The 21,833-nt window shown below is 41.9% G+C and overlaps 2 pseudogenes; both read left to right on the plus strand.

The window, feature by feature from the left end:
• The window catches only part of LOC148189032 (uncharacterized), a 58,167-nt pseudogene that overhangs the window by 24,289 nt on the left and 12,045 nt on the right, over positions 1-21,833 (plus strand).
• LOC148189033 (uncharacterized) lies at positions 17,430-20,638 on the plus strand (annotated as a pseudogene).

A 21,833-nucleotide genomic window follows, 5' to 3' on the forward strand; every position in this document is an offset into this window, starting at 1 on the left:
GTCACTCCACCAGAGGAAGTTACGTGCTCGGCCGCACTCAGTCACACTCGGCTGAGTTTGGCTGCCGGTAATCTCTAGTACGCATGCTTTATGGGCTAATAGATCCAGGTATTTAACACTTCCAAACCCAAAAAAATAGCTTTTTCTGCCTCATGCGCCACTGAGCAGCTCTCATAGGAATGAACAAGGCCCCGACCCCATGGCTGTATCCAGACTTCACTATAATACATCCATGTCTAGATAAACCATTTTTTGCATCAGGTTGATGAGGTCCAGAGCAGTACCCTGACAAAAAAGGGCTTAAAAAGTCAATCTTCACACTGTATGGTGTAAACTGTATGATCTGCAAACTGTAATCACCAAGGGCGTCAACATCACAAGCAAGTTCTCATCCCAAGTCATCATATGTTTCTGCTTTGCAGTGGACTTCTGGGTCTACATATACTGCTTTAGTAATCCTTTTGCATCTGCTCTTTATGTTTGTGGATGCCAATATCATGATGTCAGCACAAGCACACAGCGGGCTGGACTTCAGGTTATGTGATGTGGTGTTAAGAGGCACATTGTCCAAGCTCAATACCATTTTTGTCAGAAAATACCATTCACCACCTTATATTGTATCCTCACTTTAAAGCCATTGCCTTTTTGACAGACAGAATGAGCAGATCATCAAAAGTGGGCCTCAAACCAAGGCGCTAATGTTAGCAACATGGCGGATAACGCTGCACCACCGCTAACAACGGAGAGGCTTGTGGAAGAGCTTGGAAAACTGAGGAAGAGTATGACCAGCAAACTCACAGCTCTACTGAACAGCTCATTGGAACCATTACAGTCCTCAGTTGAGTCATTTCAGCACACCTTGATGACTCAAGCCTCCACTATCATGGAGATGGAGACCAGCTTAACCGACTACAGCAACAGGATAACACAGCTTGAACTTGATGTGAGTAGGCTCCAGTCCGACCTTGGCTCAGCAAAACAGGAGAACACAATGCTCAAAGCTTAAGTGGAAGATTTAGAATCCCGCTCAAAACATCAAAATCTCCAAGTACTGGGACTGCCGGAAAATAGTGAGGGGAAGGATGCTAGAGATTTCATGGCCAGGTTTTTCTCCGACCTGCTGGGAGACCTGCTCTCTGGGCCACTTGAGTCAGACCGTGCCCACCGCAGTCTGCAGCTGAAGCCGCGACCAGAGGAACCCCCGCGACCTGTCATCATCAGATTTCATCGATATATAGAAAAAGAAATTGTCTTGAAGTGGGACTCTTCCTACATTTCAGCGCAGTGTTGGCAAAGAGGCGAGCAGCATTCAACCTGATAAAACGGCCTCTCTACTGGCAGGGAGTGAAGTTTGGTACACTGTACCCAGCTCTGGGTCACCTACAACAACCGGGAGCACATCTTCAACTCCCCCGGGGCCGCGGAGACCCTCTACCAACAGCACTTTTCATCTCAGGCAGATTCAGCTGCAAAGTAAAATTTTATCTTCTTCAGGTGACACTATTTTGCCTAACCAGCTAACTATTACCATGCAATGGGACATGTTCGGTCTACTGTAAAAATTGTTATTTTGACGATTTGTTGTTACAATTACGGTAGCGGTGGGCCTTATCGTTTAATCTTACCATTTCCTCTATAGTGTTAACACTGCCCTTAAAACGTTTTGTTTTTATTACAGGTTAGGTTGGATTTGGTTATTATTAAATGCCCTAACTTACTACAGTACAGCCTGACACGTGAAAGCACCTCTATGCAGCTATCTGCTGTAATTTATCTCCACCTTGTGGCCTGTGGTTGCGATGGACTTTATTTTTCACAGTCAGCTTACTCTCTCTTCTCCCTTCTGTGGTAAGGTTGTAAATACAGGGTATAGAAATTACAATATAAGAAGCAGATAACACTACATGATAAATCGGTTGTATGGACATTGGCTCTGGCTATACTCGCAGTTTTTGAATGGACAAGCTGTTTTATATTTTCTCAGTTGATGTATGTGATTTTTCTGGGAATATTAGGGGGGAATATTTGGGGGTCGGGAGGTGGTGGACATGTCCTAAGGAGGATTTTTTTCTCTTCTCTCTCTCGTCTTTCTCTTGTCCTTCTCTTGTTTTTTTTCTCTTTTTTATGTCATTATTATTTATTTATATGATTTATTATTTTTTAACTTTTTTAAAATTATTTATTTTTCCTATCTCCATTCAGTTTCTTCACACTTCACTCAAGGTTTGTTTGTGATACAGGGATGTTATTATTATTACCTTGAATGGTCCCAAGTTAGAAGAATTATGCTCAGTCTGCTTCGTGTATAATAATTGACAAAAGCTATTTTAATGTCAGGTGGAATTAACGGTCACCCTATTAAGATTATTACCTGCAATGTTCGTGGCCCTGGGGGGCAGATTAAGAGATCTAGAGTGTTCTCAAACTTAAAACACCTCTCTTCCGATATTGCTTTACTACAGCAGACACACCTGCGTATAGATGACCTTGTCAGGCTCCTCAAACCATGGTTCAGACAAATATTCCACCGACTTCAACGGTAAATCCAGAGGCATCGTAATTTTAACACACAAACGAGTCATATTCACTCCAGATCACCTATTTTCGGATCCCGGTGGTCATAATATCATAGTTTCGGGTTCTCTTCACCAAACACCAGTTGTACTAGTTAGTGTGTATGCTCCCAACTGGGACAATCCAAGCTTCATGTCCACATTATTTTCCCATTTACCAAATTTGGACACTCATCATTTAATAGTAGGCGGAGATTTCAACTGTGTGATTAACCCAAGCCTTGACCGTTCTCAGTTCAAATCAACCACACCAACAGCAATGTCTAAGACCCTATCTGCACTTATGGACCAGATGGGGTGTGTTGACCCCTGACGCCTCTTTCTCCCTTCCACTAAAGATTTTTCTTATTTCTCTGCTATCTATCAAGTCTATTCACATGTTGCTTTTTTTCTGTATTGATAGGGCGCTTCTACTTTCAGTCAGATCCTCAGAATACACTGCCATAGTTATCTCTAATCATGCTGCTGACATACTTCAACTAAAACACAAGAGACTTGTGCTCCAGAAAAGGATAAGCAGGAGGATCCTAGGGTCACTGATCAGCAATTATGACTTAAATATGAATGCCAGAGAGCAGTAATAGAAAAAGAAAAAAAACAAACAAAGGAAACAGGAAGCAGAGCCAGGGTGGCAGTTCTGACTAAAAACCACCCCTGCCGGATCGGGCAGGGGTGGTCACACGGACAGGGATTTCAACTGAGCACAAGAAACTTGTACAAGAAACTCGTGCTACAGGAATATACACACTAAAGAAACTAGGGTCACCAATCAGCTATTATGGCTTAAATACAAAGATCAGAGAGCAGTGAAGACTAACACATCTTTGGGGTCATCAGGTGGGAACCTCCTTTCATCAGTGTTTCACCTAGTTGGTCCAACAACACCTCCAGGAGGCTAGGCAGTGAACTCCGGTGTCCCAAAGCAACTCCCCTAGTGCCAGCCCTCACTGCTCCTATGCAGCCCAAACAGCCCTGCCACCTTCAACAGACCTAGGCTCCGTTTATGCAAACTCCAGGTAGTGGCAGTACCACCTGACTATCACAGATACAAGGCTAAGCTAAACTACTACAAAGCTCTCACAGATACAAGCTAAACTACTACAAAGCTATCGCAGTCACAAGGCTAAGCTACACTAAAACATGGCTATCACAGATACAAGGCTCAGGTTAAGCTAACACAAGGCTATCCCCCAGGAGGCTAAATTGAGCTAACTAAGCTAGCTAGGCTGGCTATCACATGCTATCACAGTCCAAACAGCAATACCACCTTCAACAGGCCCAGGCTCTATTTATGCAGACTCCAAGTAATGACTGTGCTCATGCTACCTTCCCTAGCACATGCATCACAATTGCCAATATGCTACAACTCACATACAAGACTCAAGCTAAGGGAAATAAGAGTGAATTGGATCTACAAACACACTTACTTGGATGGCAGCATGGTCTCACACAAAGAGACACTCAAACAGGCCACTCCCACTCCTAAATACCCTCACACTTCCTGGATTTTCTCCTGAGAGGACTGATTAGTGGATCTCTCCTTCTGATCTCAAGGAGTTGTCCGTTCAGTGGGTCCCCCTGCTGGTCCCCAACTACCATTGTTCCTCCCAATCCAAATCCACTGACTGGATTTAACTGCCTCATCTGACATTTCCCTCACTGTCTTCCTCAACCTCTGTCCCCGCATTACCAGTTCCCCCAGTAGAGAGATAGCTGATCCAGCAGGATCAGGATCAGAATCCCACTTCAACTGGGTGAATCCTAGCTTTTTTATCCTTTCTGCTCAGCTTCTGCCTGTAAGTCTATGTACCTCAGTTTCTTCCTTTCATAGGCTTCTTCGACTGGAGCTTCCCAAGGGACTGTAAGCTCAATGAAATAAATCTGTTGACACACCAACCACAGCACTATGTCAGGCCTCAAATTAGTACAGACTATTTCCTGGGGTATAACAAGCTTTCCTCCTAAACCTACCTGCATTTCCCAATCACAAGCTCCCGCCAGACGACCACACCCCTGCCTCCTCCCTAACTTACTGCCTGTAACGGGTGTATGGCGGACCCAGATGCAGTACAGTACGCTTCACTGGCAGTTGGTAATAACTTTTATTCAAACCAACACAAATGGTAAACAGAACACAGATTGAGAGTTCGTTCTTCGGGCTGTGAGCCCAAGCAATGTCTCTGGGAATCACACGAAGCGAAGACACGAAACTTGTACCCACTGTGGCTGGTGACGAGAAAACCCCGTAGCTCCGCGAGCCGACAACACGTGTGTGAGCGTTATCTGGGATCGAGCAGAGGAGTGGTCGAGGGCAGGCAGGGGTTCGGTTACCGGGAGGTCCGTCCACGGAAACAACAGCACCAGCAGGGATCAGGCAGGAGGATCGTCGAAGCAGAGCAGAAAGGTCTTTACCAGGGAATCTGTCAGATTTCCAGAATGCCGAAACTGAGCACGTGGTCGGGGACAGAAGGCGGGTAGGTTCACGAGGAGTCAGGCGAGGAGAGCAGGTCGGGACCAGAGGGTCTGTTTGGAGAGTGTTGGAAAGACATGCATGCTGCAGAGTACGATCTGGCAATGAGTGTCTGAACAGGAGTGTCTTAAATACCGGGTTGATTGCTGATGAGCTGCAGCTGTGGGAGAGCAGGCTGCAGCAGTGGGCGTGGCTTGGAGGTAGAGCAGGTCAGAGGAAGGTGAATGGAAAGTTACTGGCAGGGAGGGGGAGGAGGAGAATGCAGGAACCATGACACTGCCTCTATGTTTCTCCCTCTCACATACAAACTGGATATCTAGACTCTCTTTTTCAAAACCTGAATTCACGTGTTGTCTTCTCACCTCAATACCTGCAGCTAAGCTTCTCAGCACCTGATTATGTCTCCAAGTATATCGACCCTGTGATAAAATAATTTTGCAGCTTGACAAAATATGTCTTAATGTTGCAGTACCTGAACACAATGGGCATGATGGGTTGCCATTTACCCAGAGCTTCAAGTTCTGGGGGGTTGGCAACACATCATATGTAGCCCTTATCAGAAATCGAATGCGGCTCTCCTCCATACTCCACAGGTCCCTCCAGCTAAGCTTCCCCCTCTCTACACTTTCTCAATTCAACCACTGAGCCTGTTTAGCCTGAGTCACTGCCTTAGCAAACCTTACAGTCTCCTCCTGCTTACGTACCTGTTCCACTACCAGTTTTCTTCTATCCTTGGGGCCTACTGTATTCCACACCGGTTTGCCTGGCCCAAGCCCCAAGCCTCCCCGGCCAAACTGAACATTACCTACTATCTCTGCATGCCTAAGAGCAGCCTCTGCGTCCTGAACAGCCACTCTTGGGTTCCATTTTCTCCCCTTGGAAGGATTTGGAGCCACATTCTAAAATATTACATCCTTACTCCCGGCTAACAACAACTCTGCCCTAACCTTGGTGCACTTGAACTCCTCTGTTAAGCTAGATACTGGCAGCTGAAGTATTCCTTTCCCATACAATGCCACACTACTTAGAGACCTGGGAGTGCCTAACCACTATCTAATATATGAGCTAACCACCCTTTCCATTCTCTCCACAACAGATACTGGGACTTCATAGATGGCCACATTAACCTAGGAAATAACCCAAACTGCAAACACCACAACTTCAACTTTCCTGGGAGCCATCTATTCTATCCATCTTTTCTAAATTGCACAATCTGCACATCATTCAAATCCACATTGTCCCACTTACCTAGGCTCTTCACTGACTTTTCCCTAATTGTTGGAATTTCCTCATCATCTATGATAAATTTCCTATCATTTAATTTCCCTCTACATAATGAGCTTCTTCTAGACTTAATTGACTTGATTTTCATGCTGGCCCACTTGAGGTTCTTATTTACCTTCTCTAATAGCCTCTTTGTACATGGCACCGTTCCAGTAACTAGTGTCATGTCATCCATGCAAGCCCTAACTGGTGGAAGACACGTCCCATTCTGACGTCTCTCTCCACCTACAACCCACTTGGATGCCCTGATAATTACCTCCATCGCCACTGTAAATGCCAATGGCAAAATTGTACATCCTGCCATAATACCTATCTCTAGCCTCTGCCAGTCTGTCGTGAAAATATGCTTTCACTAAGTTGACAACTATTCCTGGCACCCTAAAATACTCAAAAGCACTCCAAATAAGGCTATGTGGCACTGAACCAAATGCGTTAACCAGATCCAAAAATCTCCCCTCAAGTACACATAGACATCAAGGAGGATGGAAATTAAATACTGGACTACTGGCAAACACAGAATTTTGTGACTACGTATCCTCAAACATTCATTTCTTTTTAGATACCAACAGATCTGACTCAGTATCTCCATCTCTTTTATGGGAAACGCTAAAGGCTTGGTACATGGACGTATAATTTATTTTAGTGCACTTTGGCTAAAACAAGAAGAGTAGAGAGACAGCAACAACTCACAGACGCCATTCTAGACATAGACAAACAACTGATCGCTTCACCAGATTCTGCTTTTGTGGCTAAACACCTTAAATTGCAAATTGAATTTGACTTGTTGTCAACAAGTAAAGCAGAACATCTACTACAACGGACAAGGGCAACTTACTATGAGCATGGGGACAGGACGAGTTGACTATTACCCTCATAGCTAAGGCATCAAAGCTCCTGTAAATTCATATCACAAATATATGACCCATCTCATAACCTGATCACAGATCCAGTAACCATAAATTCTGAGTTTTCTTCTTTTTATTCCAACCTTTACAAATCACAGCCTTCTGATACTTCTGTTACTGAGTCATTTCTTACAAATCTTTTTTTTTTTTAAACTTTAGTTTTTCCTTTTTATAACACAAACATGAGGTCATTAACACATATTAAATTCACATTAAATAAAACAGACGTATAGAGGGTACCAGTCACAGGGTAATTCACTCTGGTTCAGAAACTCAAAGTTCAAGGTAAAAAAAAAAACGACAATTTCAGTCATCACACTCTGCATCTAAGTATGAGGCCCATTTAGCCCAGTATTCTTCTCCCTTTTCCTCCTGTAATCTCAAAGTAAAAGTTATGCATTCCATACTGTGTATAGTGTTTATTATGTTTTTCCATTGTTTCAGGGTGGGGGGTTCTCTTAAAAGCCAACATCTGGTGACTGCTTTTTTACTTGCTGCCATGAGAATTTTTAATAAGTAGCGATCACTGTTGAATAGGTCCTCAGGTATTTTCCCCAGGTAAAATGTTAGACAAGTAAAATCGAAATCAAATCCCAGAATCTTCTTTGTTGCAGCTTCTACTTGAGTCCAGAAGGGTTGCAAGGCAGGGCAAGACCAAAAAATATGTGTGTGGTCTGCCCTTAATTGTCCACATTGTCTCCAGCAGTGAGTCTGTTGGCCAGTTTGTTTTGATTTTATTTGTGGGGTAATGAAGAACCTCACACAGTTTTTCCAACAAAAGTTTCTCCAGTTCTGTGAGTTTGTGGTCGTCATCTGGGTGTGTATTATGGCAGTCCAATCCTCTGGGGAGATTGCAATGTCCAGCTCTCTTTCCCATTTTTGTTTTATGTAATCTGTTGAATGATTCTTGATCAATAAAATACTTGAGTACAGTTTCCCAATAATTCGTCCTGTGGACTCTGAGTTGTATGCTTTCATAAACATTTGTATAACCCCAGATTGTTCTTCCATTAACTGTCCCTTCATCTCGTTTTGGAAGTAGTGTTGGATTTGCCTGTGTCTATAAAGATCTTGTCTTCCCAGACCATATTTTGCAGACATTGACTGGAAGTCCATTAATTTCCTGTCCTTTACTAATGAAGAGTAAGATGTAATTCCATACCCTATCCACTGTCTATATTTTAAGTCTAGAGATGCTGGCTTAAAGTCTGGGTCATATGCAGGCCACCTCAATATTTTTATTTCCTTCTGGATCTGGGATTTCTTCACAAAGTCTAGCCACACATTCAAAGAGAAACAGACCCATTGATTCTGTGAATCAAACAAGTCTTTGATAATGAAAGGGCAGCCCAACGAGGACTGTACAGGTCTACTGGATATCGACAATTCAATGTTTTTCCAATTGGCTTCATATTCAGGGTTACACCAAAGAATCAAGGGTCTTAATTGTGCTGCTACAAAATAATCCCTCAAACATGGTAGGCCCATCCCCCCTCCTTCCTTCGGCAGCTGCAATGTATTGTATCTTATGCGTGGTTTTTTCCCCTCCCAAATGAACCTTGATATTTGTTTATCCCATAGTTTGAATTGAGTGTCGGGAATTTTGACTGGTAATGACTGAAATAAGTATAGTAATCGAGGTAAAATATTCATTTTGATAGTCATTATTCGGCTGCCAAAGTCAAGAGGGAGTGAGCCCCACCTGTTAAAGTCATCACCTATGTTTTTGTTAACCATTGCATAATTCTCGTTGTAGAGATGAGATGTATCCTTTGTCAATTTTACTCCCAGATATTTTATGTTTGCAGAATTCCATTTAAAGTTGTACCTGTTTTCAAGGGCCTGTGGGGGGTCAAAGTTAAAAACCAAAGCTTGAGTTTTCTCTATGTTAAGGGTATAACCTGAAAACGTACCATACATTATTAGTAGAACCATAAGTAATGGTATACTTGATGCTGGTGTTTTCAAAGCTACTAGGACGTCATCCGCGTACAAACATATTTTGTGTTCAGTTCCTCCTATTGTGATGCCCTCAAGGGCTGTCTCCTGTCTTATTAATTGTGCTAATGGTTCAATAAACAAATGAAAGAGTCCAGGGCTGGTGGGGCAGCCCTGACGGCATCCTCGTTGTAGGTGTATAGTCTTGGACAAATGTCCGTTAATCTTAATTCTAGCTGTTGGCGATGTATATAATGTTTTAATACTCTGTATAAATTTCTTGCAGAAGCCGAATTTTTCCATTACCTGGTAGAGATACTCCCACCCCACTGAGTCGAACGCTTTTTCAGCGTCTAGACTCACCAGGATGGCACTAGTCTTTTCATGGTTTATTTGTTCTATGATATGTAGACATCTCCTTATATTATCTTGGGTCTGTCTATTGCTTATAAAGCCAGTTTGGTCTTCATTTATCAATAGTGGTAACACCTTCTCCATCCTTTTAGTCAGTATGGATGCATATAATTTGTAATCTTGGTTAAGGACGCTAATTGGCCTGTATCCACTGCATTTCTTTCTATCTTTGCCTTCTTTTGGGATTATAGATATGATAGCTTCTCTCCATGATGGGGGTGGGAGACCCTCTTTTAGGGTATAATTAAAGCATTCGCAAAGTAGGGGAGTTATTTGTTCTCTCATTGACCTGTACCACTCGCCCGGAAACCCGTCGGTACCTGGTGATTTACCTGCTTTCAGACTGGAGATTGCTTTATCAACTTCCTCAATAGTTATTTCTTTTGTAAGATCTTCGTTGTGTATTTTTCCAATGGAAGGAAGATCTAGCTGATTTAAAAACTGTTCTACAGTGTATGTCTCCGCTCTGTCTGGTTGAGTGTACAAGGACTCATAATATGTCTCAAATGCTTTTTGAATGCCATCCAGTGTACAAGTTGTCTTATTGGTATTGGGAATTCTTATCTCATGAATAGTGTTTTCAGCTTGTTGTTTACGCAATCTCCAGGCTAAGAGCTTTGTTGCTTTTGAACCTGTCTCATAATATTTTTGCCTCATAAACCGAAGCTTTTTCTCTAACTCTTCACTGTGGATTTTATCTATTTCCTGCTTAATTGGCCTCATCTGTTGCTGTAGGAGGGGCGTTTTCTGCTTACTATGTAGCTGCTCTAATTCTAGGAGTTTATTTTGCAGATCAATCAGTCTTTGGGCTTTTGCCTTCTTTAAAAAGGCAGTTATTGAAATAATTTTACCTCTAAGGACAGCTTTTGCAGCGTCCCATAGTGTCGCTGGGTTTACCTGCCCGTTGTCATTGTTCTCCAGGTATATTTTTAGTTCTTCTTTTATAGTTGTTTTGAATTCTGGATTATTTAATAAACTTGTGTTTATTCTCCACAGAGTATTTCATGCTTGCTATCTACGTGTAACTTTAAGTATAAACTAGAATGATCTGAAAGATCCCTTGTGCCCATCTTACACTCTTTTACTCTGTGTTTTTCAGAATTGTACAGTACATAAAAAAGTAATCAATTCTAGAATGCACATTGTGGCGTGCAGAATAGAAGGTGTATTGTTTATCTTGTTTATGGAAATCTCGCCATACATCTACTAGACCTATTTCCTGTAATCTTTTTTTAACCCACGTTTCTAAATTAGTTTTTTTCCTTTTTTGGCTAGTTGTGTCCAATTTGGGATTAAGTATCATATTTAAGTCCCCTGCACATATGAGAACACCCAGGGTTTCACAAGTGATCAGGTCAAAGATTTTCTTGAAAAAAACCTTGTTGCTCCCAGGAGGGGCGTATATATTGAATAAGGTCACTTCTTTGTGGTCCAATTTACCCTTAACCAGAATAAATCTTCCCTCCTTATCTTTAATCTCTGATATAAATTCGAAGTTAGCTGAATTGGAAATCAAAATTGCAACTCCGCGTTTGCGGCCTCTTTTGTAAGAGGAATGAAATGTATTTCTGAATCCCATTTTCTTCAACTTTTCATGTTCAGAATGTGTTAAGTGTGTTTCTTGCCAGAATGCAATTTGTGATTTCTCCTTCTTCACCTTAGCTATCATCTTAGCCCTCTTAATGGGGCTAGTAAGTCCATTTACATTGAGTGTGACAACTTGAAATTCCCTATTACTCATAACCGACAACCATAAACCATCTTGTTTCCTGTGACAATGCCCTCTGAGACCTCAAAATACAGTAACAGAGAAAGACAACTGAAGAATGAGAACAAACATAACTATAATACATGTTAAATGAGTGGGCTTCCAACTTGGAGGTACAGACTAATCCAACCTCTGAGGTGGGGTATATTCCAGCCACTAGGTGGGGCCCCAGACTAGTTACGACTAGTAGTTCACTGGTGGCTTGCTCTATGTTGACCGGTGTTTTTTTTTAAAGTGAATTTGCTCCATTAGGGTCCGTTATTATTCTGTCCCCAAAGAAAAAAGAAACATCAATAATTAACAGTGGGGATAAAGAAAAAAGATCCCTCTATAATTAAACGACACTGGCACCATGAGTCGAGTAAAAGTTCAGAACTTAAATCTTAGTATCCACGGGGCCGTATATATAATCAGTCATTTATTTTAACTTACGTTTCCCCGTTTTGCAGTCCAAACGAAATCCCAAAAAAGAAGCAGGTCATGTCAAGAGTGAAGCAGCCGAGCTCTCTCAGTCGCCGGCAGGTGTAGTGTCCTCCTCTCCGGTGCGTCTTTGAAATCCCCGCAGTTTCTCTCGGACGCTTCGTTGAAATTTTGCCGAGTCTCTGCGGCGGCGGTCCTTCGCGTTCTCCCACGATGGGAGAGGGGTGTACAGCGTCTCCCTGGCCAGCCGGGTGTGGGGCACTGCAATACCTCTTGCGTGTAAATCCTTCGCCGCTTGGTCAGCACTGTGGTATATGACAGTTCCATCTTTGAGGAATACGCGCATCCTCGTTAGTGGAGTTTGGAATCGTATGCCTTTTTCTTTTAATGTTTTGTTGTTGTCGTGTATTCCTTTCGTTTTGACAGCACTTCAGTTGCGTAGTCGTGATCAAAAGTTAACCGTTTGCCCTCAAATGTGATAGGCTTCTTCCAGGCGGCGTGAATAACTTTCTCCTTAATTGTAAATTTCAGGAATTTTATGATTATGGATCTTGGTGTTGCGTTGTCCGGGGGCCGCGAGCCCAGGGCTCTGTGCGCCCGCTCAATGCCCAAGTCCATGTCAGGTGCGATGTCTTCACCCAATTCGGTCTTGAGAAGTTTCTCCACAAAGTTGGTCACGGAGGTGCCCTCTGCTGTTTCTCTTACGCCGTATAGCCTGATGTTATTCCTGCGTGAGTGGCCTTCTAGCTCCGTGACTTTAGCTTGGAGGGCATGTTGCGTTTTCAATAATGAGGTCACTGCATCTTTTGCATCAGCACTCCATGTCTCCATATCCCCGATGCGTTGTTCAGCTTCTTCGAGTCTTTCATTTGCGAGGTCGATTTTCCCTGTTGCCTCCTCTATCTCTTGATTCATGTCGGTTCTCAGTTCGTTCAACTGTTTCTTAATATCCGACTGGAAGCTATGTTGAAAGTCAGACAGTTGTTTTGCGATATCCGTCCTGATTTCCGTTATCATGCCTTTCATCACTTCTCTTATGGTAGTCAATATTGCGGACTCTTCTCCTAGCTTGTTAGCTAGTACCTCCTCGCCACCATCTTCTCCTGCACTCGTGTTTTCCATGGCGTCGTCGTCTCGGTCAAACTCTACCTTCTTAGTTTTTCTTTGTGACCTACCACGACCCTTCTCCTTCCCCCCTTCCATCTCCCGGGTTATTTAGGCCAATTTTAGTTTGGAAAGCTTGTTGAATTTAGGGGGTTTTAGTCGACCGGCAGGGAGCAACTTTTTACGTGTCCATCAGCTAGTCATTTCTTACAAATCTTGACATACCAATTGTAAGTGAAGAAATGGCAGCGAGGCTAGTTGAACCTCTGGGCTTGAAAGAAATTATTACCTGCATCTCTTTGATGCAGAACAGTAAATCTCCCAGCCTGGACGGTTTCCTGGTGGAGTTTTTTAAGAAGTTTGCCACAAAACTTGCTCCATTGTTATTAGATGTTTTTAATGATTCTCTAGAGCAGAGTGTTTTACCACTAACACTGAACCAGGCCCTGATTGCTCTAATATTAGAGAAAGATAAGGACCCTAACTTACGTGCAAGTTATAGGCGCATCAGTTTACTTTACTGTCAAGCTTTTAGCAAAGGTGCTGGCACACCGACTTGAGACCTGCCACCCTAATATCATATTAGAGGACCAGACAGGTTTTATTCTAGGTCGTCAGTTGTCATCTAGTGTCTGCAGACTTTTGAATGTTATTTTGTCTCCCTCCACCTCTCCAATTCCTGAAATGGTCATTTCGCTGGTTGCAGAGAAGGCGTTTGACCGTGTAGAATGGCAGTATTTATTTACATTAGCAAGTGTTAAAACTAATTCTGAAATTTCTCCACCTTGGGTGCCCCCATAACCTCTTCCATTTGTGCTAGCTAAAGAACCCCTGTCTACAGCTTTGAAATGTTCGACATTGTTCTCAGGCATACACAGAGGAGGTATTGAACACAGATTGGCATTGTATGCTGATGATTTGTTATTATATGTACAAGATCCAGTTATATTACGTTGAGAAAATAGTGAATGTGTTAAAGACCTTTGGAATATTTTCAGGTTACAAACTAAGTATTGCCAAAAGTGTTTGCTATCCTGTCAATCAATCAGCCAAATAATCTCTCAAGGTTTGCTGCCTTTTCACTTATCTCCTAGCCGCCTCAAATACTTAGGTGTCAACATCTTGTATTCTCTTAACTAACTCCATAAGACAAACTTTTTGAAGTTGACTGAACAGATAAAATGGACGATTAGAGATGGAAAACATTACCTCTTTCTCTTGTGGGCCAAATTGAAAAAATCAAAATGAACGTGCTACCTCGAATCCTATTTCTTTTTCAGACTCTTCCACTTTTTCTCCCTAAGTCTTTTTTTACTTACTTAACACCACTATGTTATCATTTATTTGGGTTGGCAAGCCCGCTAGGATTCAAAAAGCAACCCCTCAGAGGCCCGAACAGGATGGGGGCTTTGCCTTACCCAACATGTTGCTGTATTACTGGGCTGCCAACTCACAAAAATTGGTGTTATTCCCCTGACATTGATTGATGTATTGTAGAAGCCAACTCATGCATTTCATCTTCTCTTCCTGCATTTCCGTTTGCTCCTCTCGCAATGTGTCCATCCCAATACACTAGCAACCCAGTTGTCCTTTCTTCACTAACAATCTAGAAGCCGTTTAGATAACATTTTGGATTAAAACTTTGTTCTGTTTTCTCCTATCTGCAACAATCACTCATTTTAACCCTCTACTCTTGATCCAGTTTTTAGGTTATGGAGGGAGAAGGGCCTTGTCTCTTTTAACAATCTCTACTGTGATGAATTGTATGGAAGTTTTGACAACCAAAAAACTAAATTCAGTTTATCGAATCAGGATTGATTCAGAAATTTTCACTTATGTAACTTTGCAAGAACTCATTTCACATATTTTCCCAAGACCATAAGGTGGTGTTTTGTTCTACACCCTACCATGTGGCTCTTTTGCCTAAACCTAACAATCTGTGCCAGCATGTGCTTTTGTTGACATCCCACCATTGGCTGCTATGTGCTGGTGATGCTTAAACATTACCACTTGTGCTTGTGGTGACATTAATGTAGCGGCATTGTGGAACATAAAGAGCAGATGCAGATGTTTCTCTTCCGCACTGGCAGCAGGTATGTTAGCTTTGGCTGCGCTGTTTATGATCACATGTTGTCTAGCACGATACTGATTAAATGGGCTGTACTGTTTGTTAAAGATCCTTGAGTGGGATTCTGTGGTCCTGGATGCTAACTGTGCCAGTAGGTCCTCTTTCTCTCCTGTGTTGTGCTATTACAATGCTGCACGTGTGCCAAACGGCTGTTATGGGCGGTCCGCGCATTATTGTGGCAGTACGACCACAAATGCTTCCCCTTGCCCCGTATGTGAGCCATATGGCATTTCTATTAATTTCTAGCCACTTTTCTTAAGTTTAATAGCCTATGTTTCTTTTATGTATGACAGTCTGCAGGTAATCGTAACATTGGGGAACAGCGGCTATGCTACGTGACGGCTATGCTACGTGGTGGCTACGCTGTGTGGCGGCTATACTCAGTGGTGATGGCAGGCAATTCTTTTTTGGCTAATCCATACACTGGTGGGACTCAAATCAATGGCAAAATTTTAGTGAATGCATGAAAACAGCCAGAAATAATACACAAATTGAGATTATTGCAGTGACTTCTTTTTCACAAACAACACCGAGTGCAACAGATGTGGACGGTTTATTCTTTGGGCAATTAGGTACACACCAGTCCCTAAACCTTTTTAAATCATGTGTCACACTCACACACACACAAAACGAGAGCGAGAGAGACAGATACATTCTATATACATTTAAATACATTCAAACTCACTCACTCTGGCAGGTGGAGGAAGCGGGCTCCTCCCCGAGGGAAGTTATACAACATGCCCGGCACATTTTCTGTCCGCGGGCGTTTGAAAATGAAACAGTCCATTTTGACAGTTCAGTTTCAAAAACTTAAATTCAGTTAGCCACTAGCTAGTTATGCTGGTGGTAAGTGGTAAATGTTAGCTTGTAAAGGCGCAGCCGGACTCGAGTGACATCAGTGACACGTGTCCGAGCTTTCCAACTGATCTCAAGTCAGTGAAAACCTTACACTAGTTACCAACCAGGAAATTTAATGAATGAAGGACGATTCTACTCCTGAATTTGGATCAGTTTAATGTGTGAAGCTGTCACCATCACAACACAACACTGCATCATGCTGCTAGGATACGGAGGTGCTGTTGGACCTTGTCAGTGGGAGAACAGAGTGTACAGGCAAACATCGATGAAAATGAAAGGAGCTGATATGGTACTTTTCTTGGTTGTTCAATGGTAGGGCTAAGGTGGGGCGAAGGCAATTTCTGATAGGGTTGTAGCACAACCAAGCCTTACCGTGCCGTCGCCTATGGCTACGCTAAGCCCCCTATAGAAACTCTGCTGCTTTGCCTGGAGTGGCCTGTTTTGGCCCAGGGTTAGCCTTGTTTCTGCTTTGCTTGCTCTGCTGCTTCACATGCTCTGCTTCGTGTTGCTTTGCTCTGTGCTGCAGTATTGACTTTCCATTGTATGGTGGCCTATGGAAGCAGCAATTTTGTAGTTTTCTTACCCTGAGCCGCCTTAAACTGTGTGAATGTGAATGTGGGGTTGACTTACATTCATCAATTTGTTTGTGTTCTGTGACTAAATTATTTAATTATTTTGTTGTATAGTTGATTACTTTTTGTTTTTCTTTTTGTTGTTTTAACTTTACTGAGTTTATAGTCATTATTTTGAGCAAGCTGCTTGCCATTGTGTTTTTGTAATTATTTTGTTTCAGATAATTATTTTGCTCTGAATTGATTTTTCTTATTTTGTTTAGTTATTTTCTTTTAGTGGTAAATTTGCTTTATTTTCTTTTCAGTTACATTTGTTGTTGGGGTTTTTTTAGTTGTTGTTGTGACCCTGCTGATTGATGTTTTGTCCCTTGTCTTTCAGAAACTGAGAGAGTAGTAAAAAGTGATAAATCGAAATTGCCAAATTTAAGGCCATTGAAAGTGTTAAATTTAGTTTTAGAGGTATTATTTTTAAAAAAAAATAGGTAGTATTTTTTTCAGACTACGATGTGTCCTATTTTGATTGAAATTCTTTCTGTTAAAGTTCGCGTTAGAGAGGGCTTCAGCACATAATCAAAGATCTTATCAAAGATCAAAGATCTACTTTGTATGTTTGATGCTGACGTTATATTCTGTGGTCGATTCACTCCGCGCGCGCTCGGCTCACCAGCAAGGGTGGACTGGCTCACGCTTTTTACTTCAACAGCCAGACAACCTAGTCGTCGTGATGGGGAAATGCAAATTTGCGCACAGCTGGATGCAAGACCCAACATTTAAGGAATGGCTGAGGCCTGTTCTTGGAAATAACTGGCAAGCTTATTGTTCAGTTTGTAAAAAAAACAATAAACGTCAACTGGATGGGAGTTAACGCACTTAGGTCACACATGCAATCCTCGAAACACACAAATGCAATGCGCGGTCGGCGACAGCAGTCAACTCTGGATGTTTCAACTTTGTGTGCTGCTGCACCACCACCACAACCATCACAAGCTAGTGCCATGGGTCAAGCCAGCATTACTGCTCCTCCTGCAACTTCGTCTGACCTTCGGGTGACTATGGGCACCACACCAACATTGCACGCGGAGGCTCTGTGGTGTCTGAACACAGCTGTCAAACACCACTCCTTCCACTCGAATGAAGGAGTTGCGGATCTATTCAAAGCATTGTTTCCCGACTCCGACATTGTGAAGACGTTTATTTGTGGCAAAGACAAAACCGGGTACGTGGTCAAGTTTGGATTAGCGCCGTTTTTCAAAAAACAGCTTGTCGACAGGATCAACAAAGCCGGGCCATACATGTTGATGTTCGATGAGAGTCTCAATCAGTGTGTTCAATCCAGATATTTTGGATCACAGTTCTTTGGACATGGACGGGCCAATGACTTCATATCATCATATCAAGGTAAGGTAATATTCTTCACACACCCCTCTCTCTCTCTGTAGTTTGATTTTCTTTTCATATTTATAAAAATAAAAGATAAAATCAGTGGCAGATGCAAACTTATGAGAGTGGATGTTGTCATCAATCAGAAGATTTTTTTTGCTTTTAAACCCTCGAAACATCGATGAAAAAAGCCTATTTATGTGATATCCTGTGGTTACTCATTTGAAGAGATATTTATTATTTTTATGTCTTATAGCACAATGCTGGCAAATTTATTGTTAGCTACAAAAAAGGATTAAATTGACCAAATGCCTGAATAAAAACTGAGCAGGCATACCTGCATTTATTAAACACATTTTTAGAAATTTGTTAAGTTCAGTAACCTATCACATTAACAGAAATGTAATATTTGACTCAAGTTTTGCTGTTGGGGAAAAACACCACAAAATAATTAATTGTTAATATAACAACTAATAATTTAAATCAAATGTGCATGCAGTAATGCTACTCCTTAGCCCCAAGTGCCAAGCTTTGTGAATGTTGATCCATTTTATTGTATCTGATATTTTTGAAACAGACTTTCTCCTGTGTCGATTCACAGGAATGTGTCAAACAACTGAATATGAGGGAACTACTATGAATTTCATGTTGGTGGATCTTCTCCAGGAAGAGCACGCAGAGCTCTACGGAGGTGCTCAGATTGTCACAATGCTTTAAAGGCAGGCTTCATTATGTGGCAGTTGGAAGAACTTCTGCGAGCCATGCACTTCCTCTTTCATAATGTTCCCGCTAGGAGAGAAGATTTTACTAGCCTGACAGGGTCCACCTGCTTTCCCTTACCATTTTGTGGCCATAGATGGGTCGAAAACCTTCCTGTGGCAGAGAGAGCAGTTGAAGTTTGGCCAGTGCTTAAGGCGTATGTGGATGCTGCAGAGAAAAAGAGAGTTCCAGCCCCCTGCACAGCCTCATATGACACCATAGTAGCAGCATAAAAGGATCCTTTCATTATTGCAAAACTCCAGTTCTTTCTGGCAATTGCAAGGACTTTCAACCCCTTCTTGACAAAGTTCCAAACTAATGAACCAGTGCTGCCCTACTTGGCCAAAGATTTGACTGAGCTGCTGATGGTAATGATCACTGCAAATGTTTTATATAATTGATTTAATGAATTTAATGCATTTAATGAATCTGTATGTAAATAACTTGATTACTGACTGCTTGTTTTGCTATTTTAAGAGTCTACTGAGGCGGTTTGTTCAACAAGAGCACCTCCAGGACCTCACACCCCTGCAGCTGATCAAAAAAGACCTGACGGATGAAAAGAACTTGCTCTCCCCCAAGAGTGTAGAAATAGGCCTGGGTGCTGAATCTGCCATCAAGGTAATTTTGACATCCTATTTTATTTTTTTCAGAGATGCACATCTGTTTTGGGTTGCCTGTACAATGAACCAGGATGTATGTTGTAAAATTAACTTTCGTCATTTAGTACTACTACTACTACTGATAATGATAATAATAGTACTAAGAAAAAGAAATGGGGATAAAAAAGTAAAACAGATGATTTTCTAGAGCATTTGCAGTGAACAATGATTAATGTTCATCATTTGTTAGGACCTTCAGAGCAGGTTGGTGAGCTTTCTGTGCTTAACTTCAGGCGAGAATGCTTGCAGGGCCTGGTTAAGGTGGTTGTGAAGCTACAGGAGAAAAGCCCCCTGAAATTCCCAGTGGTCAGGCATATTGCTTGCTTGGATCCAGCAAACATGCACAGAGATCCTGATTGATGCATTAGACAGATGAAGGGCATAGTGCAAACATTTCTCCAGGGCAAGCGGCTGGCAGGTGGCATCCCAGCTGGTAAGAAAATATTGCATAGGGACAGTCAAAGTGCATAGGTTATTCAGGTTGATTAGCCGTGTGTCAGAAGTCTCATTAGTAAGCTGGTTTTCTGCATTCTCATTTCAATAGTAAGGAAGTGTCAATGCTTAATACGTTCTGAAAAGGTCTTACACATTCCTAGCTCTATGTAGATGTCATAACATGATACTGTGATATATGTCAAATGGGTGACTACTGAATTTAAATGCCCTATTAGTTACCTTAATTTCTGTGTCAATGTTGTAGGTGATGTGATCATTCAGCAGTTCTCGTCATTGCTGTCTCTTGAGGGCAGAGATGAACGCTTCCGCTCTTTTCAGCCCTTGAAGCAGCGTGTAGATGTGTTTCTACACTCAACGCTCAGCACATCCTATGCTGACCTCTTAAGGTTCTGCCAGAGCCTTTTGCTTCTGTCACATGGACAAGCCACTGTGGAGAGAGGCTTCTCCATAAATAAGGAGGTGGAAACCTGTAACCTTCTAGGTGAATCTTTGGTGGCACTGAGGTTAATCTGTGACAATGTCAGTAGCTGTGGTGGTGTCCTCAAAATGCCCTTAACCAAGGACCTGCTGGCCTCTGTGGCCTCAGCAAGATCCCAGTACAGACTATACCTTGAGCAAGAACGCAAAAAGAAAGAAAGTGCTGCTCAGACAGTGAAAAGGAAGGCTGCAGAGGAAGAACTGGAGGAGCTCAGACATCAACGCAGAGTGATGTCTGCACCATTCTTGAAAATGATGCCAACAAGTTGGCCGAGGAGGCAGAGGGGAAGGCTCGGTCAAAAATGGCCCAGCTAATCACTAAATCCAATACACTCAGAAAGAGATACAAAGAGAAAAAAGAGGAACTGATTAAAATGGACAAAACTATTGAAGAAAAGGCAATGCAACTAAGACACTTGCCATATTTTTTTTTTTGTTTTTTCACTCTTGAGGTCATATTAGCCCTATAGCACAGGTTTATGTTAATTAGCAGTTCACCAGTTCAGAAAGCAGATACCAGTTTGTAATGCATGAATTGTTCATGCAGTGAATGCCCGCCAGTGTGCTGGAATTATCTATATTGCACATTTTATGCAGTCTGTTTTATTTTCATTCACAAAGTGAAATAAATGTGAAATATCTGGTCAACATCAGTGAGTCTATAAATCTGTTTTGTATAGTGTTATATATGTCAAAATCTGTATAAATGTTAAAAAGGTCCCTGATTAACACTTGACACTAAGTGCCGTGACAGTTATTAAAAAAAATCTGAAGGTAGTGAAAAAGGTATTAAAAGGTATTAAATTTAACTTAAGGATTGCTGTATAAACCCTGTCCTAACCCGCTGACCCAGTACTCTACCGGTAGGCCTGATCTCTGATCGGCCCTCCCTTCTTCTTTCCCCTTAGATTTTTGGTGTAAATGTCATTTAACAAATGTTACTATTTTGGTATGTTTAAATAAAGCAAAACTTAAATTGAACCATGTCTCTGGCTCCATTGTAACCCGAGTGCCTTTTTTCATATTGGTACTGGCGAAACATAATTATTCTCTCTGTAAAATTCTGGGGTGGTGTTGTCTGGCTTTTGTTTGACTCAACATTGAATTATATTAATTAAATACCAACGTTCCCCCATCCCACCCTTGTGTATGGGCCAAAAGCACACTTTAATATTCTGAAGTTGCGTGCTGATCTGTGTGTTCTCTGAACTCTCTGACCAAAAGATCCACCCTCATATTGCTTTGTAAAAAGATTTGGCTGTTATCAGCTTGTGAAAAAAGTGTTTGCTCTGTCTGTACAACTGTCCAGCCACAAGTTAAATCCAAGGTTTTGGAATCTGCTGGATCAATGTAAAGCTAACAGCTTTACAGCATTAGGCCCTCGAGAGTTGGCCAGAAGCTGAGATTTTAATATTTTGGTGTAACCTGGTGTAATTTTGGATGGTTCATCCCTCAGGATCTCAGGTTGCCCAGAGAAGCAATCGAAAGGTTTGTTTTTGTTGTTGATTTTTAGTTATTTTCTGTCAGTGTCTGTATATTTTGTATTTGGCAAATTCTGAAAAAGCTAAAGCTTCCCGGCACTGCACAACTAGATCTATGGCAATATGGCTGAATGGTTCTATTATATGGAAAGCTCTTCAGTTCTTACCAAATCTAATTGCTATT

This window comes from Plectropomus leopardus, chromosome 8 (genome assembly GCF_026936395.1).
Source record: "Plectropomus leopardus strain MGB_pleo_1.0 chromosome 8, ASM2693639v1, whole genome shotgun sequence".
Taxonomy (NCBI): domain Eukaryota; kingdom Metazoa; phylum Chordata; class Actinopteri; order Perciformes; family Serranidae; genus Plectropomus; species Plectropomus leopardus.